The 14,856-nt window shown below is 34.1% G+C and overlaps 1 protein-coding gene across 1 annotated transcript in view; it reads right to left on the reverse strand.

The window, feature by feature from the left end:
• PRKD1 (protein kinase D1) overlaps positions 1-14,856 on the reverse strand; it is a 280,608-nt gene that overhangs the window by 239,919 nt on the left and 25,833 nt on the right.

Below are 14,856 nucleotides of genomic sequence, written 5' to 3' on the forward strand. Positions count from 1 at the left end.
CTTGAGTAAATGTCCTTCACGTGCAAAGAATGTTTTAAATATTTGTTTTAAAAAATGCCTGAACACATCATATAATAAGCCTATTAGCCATTTTTATCAGTAATTTACACAAGTAATGATGCATCTTCCCAGAAATGGATACAAAAAACCATAGTAGGGGTGGTTCCATAGAGTAGTGGTTAGCACGTCTGCTTTACACGCAGAAGGTCCTGGGTTTGAGCCCCAGCAGAGCCATGGCCCATATCCTGGGTGTGCCAAGTGTGTACTGTGAATGCTTGGGAGGAGACATCCCACCTTCAGAGATCCAATTCTTAAGGGGAGATGGCAACATTCATAGGTCAGGGGTGGAAGTGTGAGGGGAGGGAATTAAAAAAACAAAAACAAAAACTATAGTAAAGCGAGAGAAAATAGTAGATATTATGCTCATATTAAATAATTTCATATTAATGTTATTCTTATCTTTATAAAATATACATTGTTTTTATTTTATGTTTTATTAATACAGTAGTATATATTTTATATGTTATATAGGTATAATATATATATTCTGGAATATGTGATTAAATTTGTTTTCAACCATAAAAAACGTTCGCACGCCCATAAAACAAAGACTAACTTAATAAGTATATTAAATCCTTATAGCTGTAAAGATTTTACCCTGAGAGATTCAGTGCACTTATCTTAGGCAAACTTCTGAACTTTCCTGAGCCTCAGTCTTTAAATCTATAAAATGAAGATAATGCCTCACAGATAATTTTTTGTGTTGGTAGTGGAGAGTCCACAAAAGCCTGAATGGTAGGAAGCAGTAGCGACATTATTAACGTCTAGGAGTCACATATAAAACAGAAAATAAGTATTTGCAATAAAGTGGAGAAACTGGAACCCTGATATACGACTGGTAGGAATGTAAAATGTTGTAGCTGCTGTGGAAGTTAGGCAGTTCCTCGGAAAGTTAAACATAAAGTTACCATATAACCTAGCAATTCCACTTCTAGGGATATACCCAAAAGAATGGAAAACAGGTATTCAAATAGATACATGTATACCCATGTTCATAGCAGTATTATTCACAATAGCCAAAGGCTAGAAACAATCTACGTGTCTATAGATTAATGTACAAAGAGACTGGTATTTATATATATGTGTGTGTGTATCCATATACATATACATATACGTGTGTGTGTGTGTGTGTGTGTGTGTGTGTGTGTACAGGAATATTATTCAACCTTAAAAAGGAATAAAGTTCTAATACATGCTACAAAATGGATGAGCCTTTAAAACATTATGCTAAGTAAAATGAACCAGATACAAAAGGACAAATATTATATGATTCCTCTTATATGAAATACCTAGAATAGGCAAGTTCAGAGAGAAAGATTAGAAGTTACCAGTGGTTAGGAGGAGATGGGAATGGAGACTTACTGCGCAATGGGTACAGAGTTCCTGTTTGGGATAATGAAAAAGTTTTGGAACTAGATAGTGGTGTTGGTTGTACAACATCATGAATGTACTTAATGCCACTAAATTGTACTTAAAAATGATTACTGTGGTAAATTTGTTATGTATATTTTACCACAACGAAAATTTTTAATAAAGATAAATTTTTATAACTATATCTTCAGTATAATTCTTTCTGCTATATTCCCATCTTCATAGTAAAAATTCTTGAAAGGGTTGTCTTTGCTCATAGCGTCCACCTCTGATCTAACTCAGTGCCCCACGTCAGCCTGGCCCAGCCCCATGGCACTCCTGAAACGCCTGCCACCAAGCACACCACCGAGAACCTTGCTACCAAATCCTTCTCTGATAAGTCCACTGACATCTGCCTCTTTCCAAAAACACCTTGTTCCTTTCCTTTCTTAAAACGACACTTGAGGTTTTCCTCCTCCTTCTCTGACCCACTCCTGCTCAGTTTTGCTTTGTTGTTTTGTTTTGCGGGTTTTGTTTGGTTGATTTTTGTTGATTTGGTTTGTTAGGAGATGTTCATCTTCTGTTAATTCTTTTTTGTCTTCAGGTTCCCTATTTTGGATCTCTTTTGGTCCCATTCCATGGACTCTCATTAGGCTTATCCATCCCCTCCCAAACAGTTAAAATGAATGTTTTCCAAAACTTCCCCTTCTTTCTCTTATCTTGATGAACTGCTCCATCATTCACTGAAGAGTCCAAGCCATAATGTCTTCCTTTACTTTTTCCTCCCCCACAAACACATACACACAAACTCACACTCAATACAGTAGTCCCCGCTTATGCAGTTTTACTTTCCACAGTTTCAGTTACCCGCAGTCAACTGAGGTCTGAAAATATTATATGGAAAATTCCATAAATAAACAATTCATAAGTTTTAAATTGCGAGTCATTCTGACAGCATGATGAACTCTCGAAAGGGCCGCTCCATCCCGCCTGGGACATTACATTAATCATTCCTTTGTCCGGTGTATCCACGCTGCACTAACTCCCCACCCAATGATCACTTAGTAGCCTTCTCAATTATCAGATCAACTGTTGTGGCATCACAGTGCCTGTGTTCAAGCAACTCTTATTTTACTGAGAATGTCTTACTGACCTCGCTTCATCTCATCAGGTAGGCATTTTATCATCTGACATCATCACAAGAAGGGTGAGTGCAAAACAATAAGATATTCTGAGAGAGACCACATGCACATGATTTTATTACAGTATATGATTATAATTGTTCTATTTTATTATTAATGGTTATTAATCTCCTACTGGGCCTAATTTTTAAGTTAAATTTTATCAGTTATGTGTGTACAGGAAAAACACAGTATATATAGAGTTTGGTACTATCCACAGTTTCAGGCATCCACTGAGGGTCTTTTTTTTAACTGGTGATTTTTTTTTTAACTATATTTATTGGGGTGGCATTGGTTGATAAAATTACATAGGTTTCAAGTATACAGTTCAATAATACATCATTAGTATATTGGATTGTGTTCACTAACCAAAGTCAAATCTCCATCCATCACCATGTATTTGACCCTCATTATCCTACCTCCTCCTACTGGGGGCCTTGGAACGTATCCCCCCCCACAGATGAGGGGAGACTATGTATTTTGAAATCTTGTTAAGTCCAGCTTTGTAATATCTCTGGAATTCATTCGCTTTTTTCTATCTCTACAACCAAAGCCAGTTATTGTCCTCACTATATTGCTGACCATTAAGTGATGATCCTGCCGCTCATTCCATTATAATCTCTTCTCTACAATGCAGCCACACACGAATTTCTAAAGCACATATCTCTTTATCCTATTTTCCTCTATAAGAATCTTGCATGGCTCCACAGGGCCACCAGAATCGTGTTACAAGATGGTATGTATATCTCTTCAGTATACGACCTCCTCTTACCTGTGGTATTTTTTCCCCACCCCCAAACTCAATGTTCTAAGCATAGTAAACTACTCTCAGTTACTAAGCCATGTTCTCTGAGTCCTACAAGCAGACTGCTAAACCTAGACTTTGGAGAGGGCAAGAAACCGTGGACTGTAAGACAACAGGCACAAAGGACTATCTATCACAAGAAAACTGGAACACAGGCTCACTCTGCCTACAGGCTTCTGCATTGTCCCCTCCATTTTCTCCTGCAACCACTTCGCCTAGTTAACTTCCATCTGTCATTGAACTAAGATATCTGTTCTTCCATAAAGTCTTTTCTGAAACCCCGGAAGAGAAACCCTGAATTCCCAAAACTTTTACTTTTTTCATTGCGCTCTTAATTTTGCCCTTTTCATAATCTTTATGGCACTTTGTTGTAATTTTTCTGTTTACTCGTTACTCTCCACTGACCCTACACCAAATGACTTCAAACTCCTTGAGGACAAGACTTAATATCATTTTATATCTGAACCCAGCTTAGTCTCTGATATAATAGTAAGCAGTCAATAAATATTTGAATAAATAAGTTTCTGGGTTATGAATTGATAACCATTAAAGAAAAGGATCTCTGTTAAATACATATTTGGACATGTTAATTTCAGTACTTTAGTTAGCTTGTAGTTATTCTATAAGTAATAATTCACTATGTCTAATGTTTTACACCAAAAATAAATAAAATAGGGCAATTTAGGGACAAGTGACTCACCACTGAAACTTAACTACTGTTTTCTTATATATCTGCATTTGATCAGTACAGTGTACTACATCAAAACCCTATTAAAGGCCCAAGAGCAATCCTAGGCATTTATTCTGTGGAAACAATTATGGCAAAAAATAAATATACTCCAATACAAAAATTGTACTTTCTCTCCAGTTGTTATTGTTGTGGTGGTAAAATGCACATAATATTGAATTTACCATCTTCACCATTTCTAACTGTACAGTTCAGGAGAGTTAAGTATATTCACATTGTTGTGCAACCAATCTCCAGAATTTTTTCATCTTGTAAAACTGAAACTCTATAACCATTAAACAACTCCCCATTCTCCCTCTACCCATCTCCTGGCAACCATTATTCTACTTTCTGTTTCTATGAATTTGACAACTCTAGATACCTCAGATAAGTGGACTCTCACAGTATTTGTCTTTTTGTGACTGGCTTATTTAAGCTTGGTGTAATTTCCTAATGGTTCTTCCATGTCGTAGGATGTGTCACGATTTCCTTTTTACAGTTGAATAATATTTCATTTTATGTATAGACCACATTTTGTTTATCCATTCATCCGTCAATGGGCACTTGGGTTGCTTCCACCTCTGTGAATAACTCAGCTATGAACATGGTCTCCAGTTTCTTTTAATAACAGAAAATAAATAAACAACATCACAACCATTAAAAATAAAGAAGTTAAAGTTTACAAAAAAAAGTATTCTACTATGTGTATATTTATTGCTTATTTCTATAGATATTATTTTTAGATGAAATTTTATCTTTGTGATTCACACTTTCACGAAAAGACATATGTTTAACACAATCCAAACATCATGTCTGTTCTAAAAATGAATATTCATTCACTTTAATGACAAAGTAGCTCTTTTTAGCTACATTTAGAAGAAATTTACTTTGGGAAAACACTTTTTGTTTTTATTTCTGGGTATATGATTGACATGTCATAAAATACTTTATTTCATGCATGAACATGTAAATGACTACAAGCCCTTTGGGGCTGCATCTGAAATTTGACACTTAAATTTGCACAGTCCAAAGACCCCAAGACTGGGAACAAAAATAAGCAAAAATGAATTAATTGAGAACACAATTCACAATTATGAAACTTCTGCAATCTGTCTTTACTCACTGCTCTCAGATGCATCATTGTCAGCATCTGACCCCGTTAGGTGGCTGATAAGAGGATTTTGAAGGCCAGCAGATTTTATTTTTAACCTCTCCATATGGTTGACCTTCTAGTTTCATTGTGAGCATCATCTGCAGAGATGATCATCAAATGGCAACTCCTTCCCTAAAATGTTTTGGGTAATTTGGTCAACTCAAAAGTGATGCTCAGTTAAAATACAATATGTACAGTGTGATCTTCTTTTCACTTAAAGTTTGTACATAAATATATTTTAAAAGGTCTGCAGGGATACAGACAAAAATGTCAAGGGTAGTTTAATGACATTAGGATTAAAATTTTTTTTTCAAACTATATGCTATGTTCTGCTTGTATAATGAATGAAAGTTTAAAACTAACTTTTGCTGTTAAGATTTTTCAGTCAGCTAACATTTCTTAATTTGAAACACAGATGATAAATAATATCTCAGATTTAAAACTGTACTAAAACACAGAAAGTTAGTGAGATTTCATAAAAATATACAGATATACATTGATGTATTAATATTTCAAGTTTAACATTAGCAATAACAATGCTCACTTAATATAATGTGTTGTTATTATATTTTTTAAAATTAAAAGAAATACAAATTATTTCATCTGTCACTTGTGGTCCACAATTTTATATCCTCATGAAACTTAAAAGACAGAAAGCAAAGATGATCTTCCATCTATGAAAATTTTGCATAAAAGAATAATATAAAATTATTAATCTATCCATTCATTCAACAAACATTTAACAGACACCCGTTACATTCCAAAGACAGATTCAAAGATATATCTAATAAAACAGAAGAGAAAGGTAGTCTCAACATATCAAGGAGTACAGTCAGGTGACAAAGACAGATGTTAGCATGTAAGCAGTTCACTGACAGTGGAAGGGAAGGAGGCTGTGGGTACAGAATGGAGAGAACACACAATCCTTGCCCGAGAAGTCAAAAAAAAAAAAAGGAGCATCCCACAAAGACAACAAGTAAGTAAGTTAAATCTTGAGAATGAATAAAAATTCACCTGGTGTTGAACTCAAGGTTTGTGTAGTAAAGTGACAATTCTCCAGACAGAGGGAACGAGCAGGGGAAAGGAACAGAGGCCAGCAAAAAAATCGTTTAAGATATTTTTTTTTGTAGGCTGTATCCCTCAGTCCTGAGGAAATAAAATGCATAGCTTTATTTATTTCTGAGCTTTCAACGGGCACTTATCTTTAGGAAGGCAAACCCGTGCTGTTCTTTTAGCATTTATGATCTCCTACTTACCCAGAGGACCCTGTGTTTTTTGGACTCAACTGGCTCTCCCTTCATAGTCCCTTGTAAGTTTCCATTTACTCAGGACTTGAGAACAACACCACACACCAATTATAGGACCAAAGGGCGAATTCAGATATTTAGCCAAGGCAGTTTGCAGAAATAATTATAACTAAAAAATGCCTCATTTCCTGACAAAACTTGAATAAGAACAGCATTTAGCCGGGTTAAGGGGGAATTCCTCATTTCCTAAGTAAAGGAATTTAAATCAAAATACACATTTTGATACAATGGTTGGACCGTGTTTATAAACTACCTGAACTATGAAAAAATACTCTCTAATATCCATAAAAAGCCCTTAAAGAAACAGTGCAGTTTGGATGGCAGAAACTTTAGAATAAGAAATGAAGAAAAGGCAAGGAAGAGACTTGCTCTCCATTCTGACATATTCTTGCACAAGAAACGCTTACAGTAAGTTCTAGCCTCTGGCAAACACAATGTTATTCATTAATATTCTAAAACTCAGTGGAATTTTAGGGTGTACCTAAACAGTTCAAATTGCTTCTGTGTCTCAGCATTCTTTTAATGCTTTGCAGCAGCTGCCAAAATTGAAAAGATATGAACCTAGCGCACAAAGGATTTCTATTATTTCTAAATGTACATACATCCAGACCCAGGGAGAACATGAAAAGATTTCAGATGAAAGTTGACTGTAACCATTTCTTACTCTCTCTCTTCCACTCTTCCTTCTCCAATCAAAAGAAACGAAATTACAGTTCCACTAAATTGATGGCATGTCTTTATGACATAAGAGCATGCATGAAGAACCTATCAGTGTGTTCAAATGAACAAGTTTATTTTCAAAAATCATAATTGGGAAAGAATTCCTGGAAGCATATTCGACCATGCAATGATTAAACTTATCCTGTGCCTAGCACCATCTGCTGATATCCTTCCAGCCAATTCTCTTAATATAATAAATCATACAAGCCAAGAAATGTAAGGTAGTTAGTAGGATGTAACCACACCCACTGTATATGTACACTCAATGAGATAGCAAATTCTATAGCTATTTTGCAACATAACAAAAATGGATTGAGCAATTACATTTGTTAGCAAGTCACATTTATCACAGTATTAATCATCCAGATTGGTATGTGACGGTAAAGAAAAAAACATGAATTGTAGTTGTTCTCCCTCCCCTGATGGTAGGTGCTGTCATTGTAACACCAATGATTGATATTTGACATCAAGCAGTTTTCTGGAAAGGAACTTGTGCACCTCTCAATGGCACATCTGGTAGCTGCAGATGGTGAAGATTAGCATAATTTCCCCAGCAACGATGCGCCAAAAGCATAACACAAAATAAGACTTATGCCTGATGTCAATTTGTTTGTTTCTTGCCAATGTTAATATAAAATCTTCTAGAAATGATTCTAATGCTTATTATCAGCTCAAAGTACAGGAAAACACTCAGGAAGCAATCCTGAGTGGCCTGGGAGTTGGTGACATGAATTAAATTTTATGGCAGACTACTGTCACTACTACCTTCCTTCCTCTTGCACGAAGATGGTCCAGTCTCCCACTAAGGATGTGACAGGTACACGAAGGGGTGTTAACACAATGCATACCCTCTATAATGCATGAAAATTTTTTTCTGTATTCTATATGTATGTGTGTGTATTTAATATGTCCATTTTAGTGATATAGTAGGAGCACTATTTCTTTCAAATATGCATTAAATAAGCTATCTATTCTATAAGGTCAAGTCTACTGTGGGAAAACTCAGCATCTAATCTATAGAAGAAACAGCACTAGGCTCCTTAATAGGTATAAAAGGTATAGAGCCTTTCTTCAAAGACTTTAATTAAAATCAAGAAGAGAGAAAAGCATAAGTTATTAATAGACAATGTAATATGTCATAAAGTGATATAAGTCCCATTCAGTAAGAGTTAAGGCAAGGTATAAATGCCATATGAGTGGTAAAAAACATAATACAAGAAGGTCTAAAGAAAGTTGTATCAACTTTTACTTGGAAAAGGCCAGAAAAGCATCCAACGAAGGAAGATGTATGCTCAAGAGAAGGAAAAAAAGAATCAAACCTAACTGGTTTAATTCAAGGTTAACAGAACAGTAAATCATAAATGGTATTTTAGAAAATCTGTGACATCCACTGACCAACAGGGTTGACAGAGGTGAGTAATGGGAATAAAATATCACGTAGCAATGAAAGAAAAAAACTAGAGGAGTGATGGAATGAACAGGTACACCACATAAATCAAAAATCTGGTTCCTAGTAATGCATAATTTAAAATTATTTTAACACTAACTTATTTATAGCTTTCCTAGTTACAAACTTCACAGTATTTACTGATATATACTTAACCCTATTTCTAAAATGATGTTTAAAAAGTTCACAAAAAAGCATACAACTTACAAGGTGAAATAAGGTGAAAATAACTTGGTGAGTAAAGTTGGGCAAAGCCAGTCCTTTATTATACAAATAGTTAGTGAACTGAACCTCTGAAATTTATTTTTTCTCCTATCCCCTGAGTTATGTCCTTAATGTGTGCAAATATTCCACAAGTGTTCCATGTTTGAGTTCTCCTCCAATTAAGATTACTAAAATTAGCAGCCTTTAGTCCTCTAGTCCTTGAGCTCTTGATACTGCTAACTAAATAGGACTGGAATTATTATTTTAAAGGCAATTAAGTTTTGGATCTAAATTAGAAAGTCTATTCCCAAACCAAAATTCTGATGAAGATTTGTAGTTGCAATAATCTCTACCAATGCGTTTTCAGGTAATATACCAACATCTACTTGTAGTATTAGGGACCTACAGCATTGGTTACATTTTAGTAAGCAAATACGATCAAGAGAAGAAAAAAAAAAATCAAACCTAAATGGCTTAATTCAAGGTTAACAGGATAGCAAAGTTTCCATTCTCATGAAATAAAATCTACATGAAACAACATCTAACATCATTACTTCATAATGAAGCACTAGAAGTATCCTTCTAGAAACACTGTTGCTCATATTTTAAACTTTTTTTCTGAAGTTTTGACTAATACCATAGACCAAAAACATAAGAGTTCTGTATTGAAAATGAAATGACAGCAACATTGTTTGCAGTATAACTGCACATCTAAATAGAGAAGCAATTGAGAAATTACTGCGTAAGTGGTTATTTTCTTCTTTGTAAAAAAAAAAAAATGAAATGAAATGAATATAATTCTTTCTAACTTTCTACTAATTATTAGCTGATTGAGCATAAAAAATTACTTCATCCTAATTTCCTCATCTGCAAATATGGACAAAAGTGTCTAACATATATTATTATTTTTCTTCAAGGAAAAACAAGTTGGGAAAATCAGACAAGAAGTCAACATATCTACATCATTTTAGTTACAAATAAATTCAAGTAAATTAAAGAAGTATTTTCAAAATAGGAAAAGGTATCATTTAAAAGCTATAGGCTGCTAAATGACAATTCCATCCTTTACAAATGCTTTTTAAGCATTTAGAAAATAATACGGTCAGGCATTTTGTAAAACAGGTTCTTATCTAGCCTACTCTAAAAATCTCTCAAAGGTCCTTTCATTCTTCCAACAAGAATTTACAGAGCATATATTCTATGCCAGACACTCTTTTAGGCTCTGTGGATACAGAAGGAAGCAGAAAAATGTCCTTGTGGAGCACAGAGTCCAACAAAGGAAACAGATATTGATTAGAGAATCACACAAATAAATGTGAAATTATATCATGGTGAGACATTATGGTATACACTAATAAAAACAAGAGGTACACAGAAAAATCAAAGGTCTACGCTACTCTAGAATGAAATAACTAAGATCATTTCACTATAGAAATTGCTCACCTTGGAGATGAAATATGACGTAGTCATACCCCCTCCAAAAAAAAATTCTCAGAAGCACAAAAGTATATTCTAGGCTACGAAATGAGAATATTGGCAATAATAGCTGGCAATACTCCAAGTATTTAGGGAATTCTAATCTGAAGATGGCAACCACTAAAATGCTCATAGGTATACTTCAATCCTGTCCATTTTCATTGACTCTTCAAAAGGGGGAAACTTCTGGACAAATTTTAACCTTCAAAAATACAGGAAATCGCTTAAAACTAAAAATCTTTCCTTGGTAATTCTCTAACAAGTTTCTCAAATAATGTGTGTCACTGTTATTAGATGTATGAATTTCTTAAATCCTTAAATGATTATAGTATTGATATTACCATAGTAGTCTTTTAATACTTTTGCCAATATTTTAACAAACACAATTCTCTCCACATCATTCTATTCTCCTAAAATAACTAGCAAAGAGCTGCTAGTTCCTGACATGCTCAGATATTTCAAGTGTTTTGTTTTTTCTCACTGTTGAGAACTTGTATTAATTCTCCCAACCTGTTACAAGTAATAAATATCTGGGTGGCATCTTTTGAAAGTGAGAATCCTCTCAAATAAAGGATCTCTCTAAATTCAATTCCTGACTGTAACTTACTATTTACTCTTGAGGAAGAGCTAAACTCTTCATGATAAAGCAAATATACTAGGAGGAATAACAAATGTAGTTCGGTACCTAACATAATAAATGTTATCCCGAAACAAATGTATATGTGTGTATGTGTGTAGTTACAGATAGATGATGGATAGATGGATAGATGGATGGATGGATGGATGGATGGATGGATGGATGGATGGATAAATGGATGGATAAATGGATGGATAAATGGATGGATAAATGGATGGATAGATGGACGTTTGGACAGATGGATGGACAGACAGATATAGATAAATGAAAAACCTTTGACAATGTAAAATGAAGGTGAGTTAGACAATAACCTTAAACAATTAAGATATACTTAAAGGACAATCACAGGACTATAACAAGCCCCTTGACTTACGTTTCTTTTTTTTGATACAATGGTTAGAGATGAAATATCCAAGTATCTTCCAAGAAAAGAAAAATCCAATACAATAATTCTGCCAAGAATAGATATTGCCTAAATAGTATTTAAATGGATGAGAATGCAACATTCAAACCAATTATACAAAGAAACTCTGATTGCTGTTTCACATATGTACTTTGATAAAGATGTGTAATTTTTTATGAAACTGATTCACTGTTGTAAAATTAGATGCTTCATATAACTCAAAACTATATCTATCACCATGGTCACAGTTTCTTGCGGTAAGTTTTACCTGTGTTTCACACAGTGTACCTCATATTAAATATCAAGAAAGAATCTCTACGAAAAGTGTTTAACAAGTGCCTGCTACATCCCAGGCACTGTTCTAGACACTGGGGACTTATCAAGGAAGAAATGCACCAATGTGCAATGCCTCGTGGCAAGTGGATGCTACCAAGATGCTCAAAACACAGCTATGTAATATGCTGCAAATGTAAAATGGACAGTAAGAAAAGTTACTCTGAAAAAGCATAAATACCATTGCTGTGGCAGAGGTACAGGCTGCTCAGAAGTTGAGTGGCTATTTTTCATTTAAAACAGAGCCGCCATGGATGGCAATAGCCTCTGGCCAATTCAGCAGCAGAAACCAAAAACCACAAGTGAAATATCTGGTTAGATACAGTTTTCTTTCTCTCTTCATCCTTATCATAATGCACTCATGTACTATTATACTATTATAGTCCATTATCTAAAGTCATGATGTCTCTTCCTTCTCCATCTTCATATATACAAATAAGCCTCTCCCTTCGAGGTCTATTGCATTGTTTACCTCTCCGTGAAGGCTTTCTTGATCCCTCTACTTGAATAGCTCTTGCCCTCCTTGGGTCTCCAAGGCATGGTTTCTCCCATTTTATTTTTACTACTGGATGGTAAATTTTTAGTTGTTTTTTTTAATCTTTCTAGATTGTTTTGTTTGCCACATTATGTGGTAAATTTCTAAAAGATATATGTACCTTATCCCTTAAAGAAAATATACATTGCCTGAAAATCAGAAGGTATTTGAGAGGCATTTGTGGAATTAAATTCAGAAACAGGGTTTACATGTAGTTAGCTATTTACAAACACATACATAAACATACCAAAAATAATCTAATCTAAATTTACTTTTTATAAAAACTTCTAGAGGATTTCCCTACTCACCTCTTAAAATTTATAAGATTTTCATCAAAAATTTGAATGCCCACCAATGCTGGCAAATATGTCACTTAATTCACTGACCTGCTATTAATAGTAATGACTTCGCTTTGGTATAAATTAAGAATTATTTAGTTTCACCAAACTACTCTTAATATATGGGTGATATTATATCACACACTTCTTACCGATCACGCATTCTCCAAAAGGTTTTTTTTTTCCACAGAGCTCTTCAGCACCTTAGTTCCTTTCATTTCATCATCAATGTCTATACAAACCATCTTTCTTCCATTTAAAAAGATAGCAATATATTGAGTGTGACATCTTGATGAGCACATAGCAGGCTACTAGATAAATAATAGTTAATTGTTTTCTCTTTTTATTTAAGGACTCAAATTTTCCAAACACTTAACTAAACTATTCAAGAAGTCTCTCTTTGTATCAGGAACAATCTTCTGGGCCTTTTTCTACTAAATGTGGAATCATTTCTGGCCAGCCATACCAAAAAAAAAAAAAATGAGAAAACAGTATTAGGCAACAACTCTTTCAAAAGTTTGTTTTACAGTTTCCATGCTGACAGACTTTATAATAAAAGTCTTACCGAATTACCTCCCTTTGCAGTGCCAAGAATGACTTAATGCTACAGAATCTTTTACATATATGTCCTGACTTCTTATCATATGGAAAAGGTACAAGCTCAAGGCTGAATCATCTTCTCAGGTGTGTACTGGTTTTAGCGTGCTGAACCATGAGAGTTTAGAAGTGAACCCATTAGACTGAGATCACGTCAAATGTTATACAGTGCCCAGTTGGCACTATAAAACTGATTATTATTAGAATTGATAATAATAAATATGAATAGCCATTCATTGCAAGAAAGGTCACTAAAATTCTAGGTGGCTTCATTCATTGCTTACAAAAAAGAATGTCAACATTTCCACCAAACCCATCTATTTCTAGAATGTTACAGCCATAAAACTTATTTTGGAATAGAAGCACAATTTAAAATGTCCATCAAAGACTATTTCTTCATAAAGTTAAAAATAAGTTTCATTAATCTCTATAATTTTGAAATACTTAGAACACCATATGTATTTCGATAACATATCTGTTCACTTGCTTCTGAAATGGCTATGGATAGACCTTCTCAGGGTACAATTCAAACTTTAAAAAACAAATGAATCAATGAGATAAAACTGAGTTATAATACCCTAAGAGAATAATATATTTTCACTGTCTAACAGAAAATAAGTTAATTTCATAATGACAAAAGTGTAAAAGATCAGATTTCAAAATATTTAATGCATATAATAGAATATTTTGTTACTGGCAAAACCAAATTTTCTTATTTAAAAGTTATGTATTATTGAGGGTGTTACTAACCAAAGTTAATCTTTTTAAAAATAATTGGAATGCTTTATTTTTTAAAAAACTATAATTATTTATAACACTTTAGTTTTGCTTTTCAAATCTTACTAATGTCTTTCTTTTTGTCTTCACCCACATATTTGGCGCCAAAACTTTCCCTCCTTCTTTTCATTTTGTTAAATATAACTTTGCTCTTAAAGTTAGGGAAAAATATCAATAATTTGTCACAAAAATTATAGGCATACATAATGAAAAGAAATATATACTCTTTCAACTCCAAAACTGAAAGATTAGAAATGTCTCGTTAACATTATTTTCTTTAACATATGGTTTTTAGGATCTTACATAGTACTGCTGGGTTCATGAGTATCAATTTCAGCACAGGAAAGAATGCACATACCTGGATTCTAGTTCTAGTTCTGGTTAGAACTCTGAATTCTAGTTCTGCTCCTAGGTCAGATCCTACACTAACACATTAAAATATCCTTAATAATAACTGAAAACAACCTGTGAAACTATCTTTACTCTCTAAATGCATTCGCCAGTTAGTGAGTGCTCCGTACGCACCAAGTACTGCCTCTGAGGCAGAGATTTAAAAGACAAACAAAAACTTTCATATCTTTGACCTCATGAAGCCTGGAATCTAGCAGAGAAGAGAAGCATTATGCAAATAGTTACATGAATATATATGTGTAGTTATGCCACCTGCTACAAAGGAAAAATTTAGTGAGAAATGGAGTGTTTAACCAGGAAAAGTTTCCCTGAAGACACATTAAAGTTGAGACATTCAGGATGAGCAAAGGTGACACCAGTAAGGAGGAAAGGGGATTGAGGAGAAGTGGTCTAGC

This window comes from Pteropus alecto, unplaced genomic scaffold (assembly GCF_000325575.1).
Source record: "Pteropus alecto unplaced genomic scaffold, ASM32557v1 scaffold171, whole genome shotgun sequence".
Taxonomy (NCBI): Eukaryota; Metazoa; Chordata; class Mammalia; order Chiroptera; family Pteropodidae; genus Pteropus; species Pteropus alecto.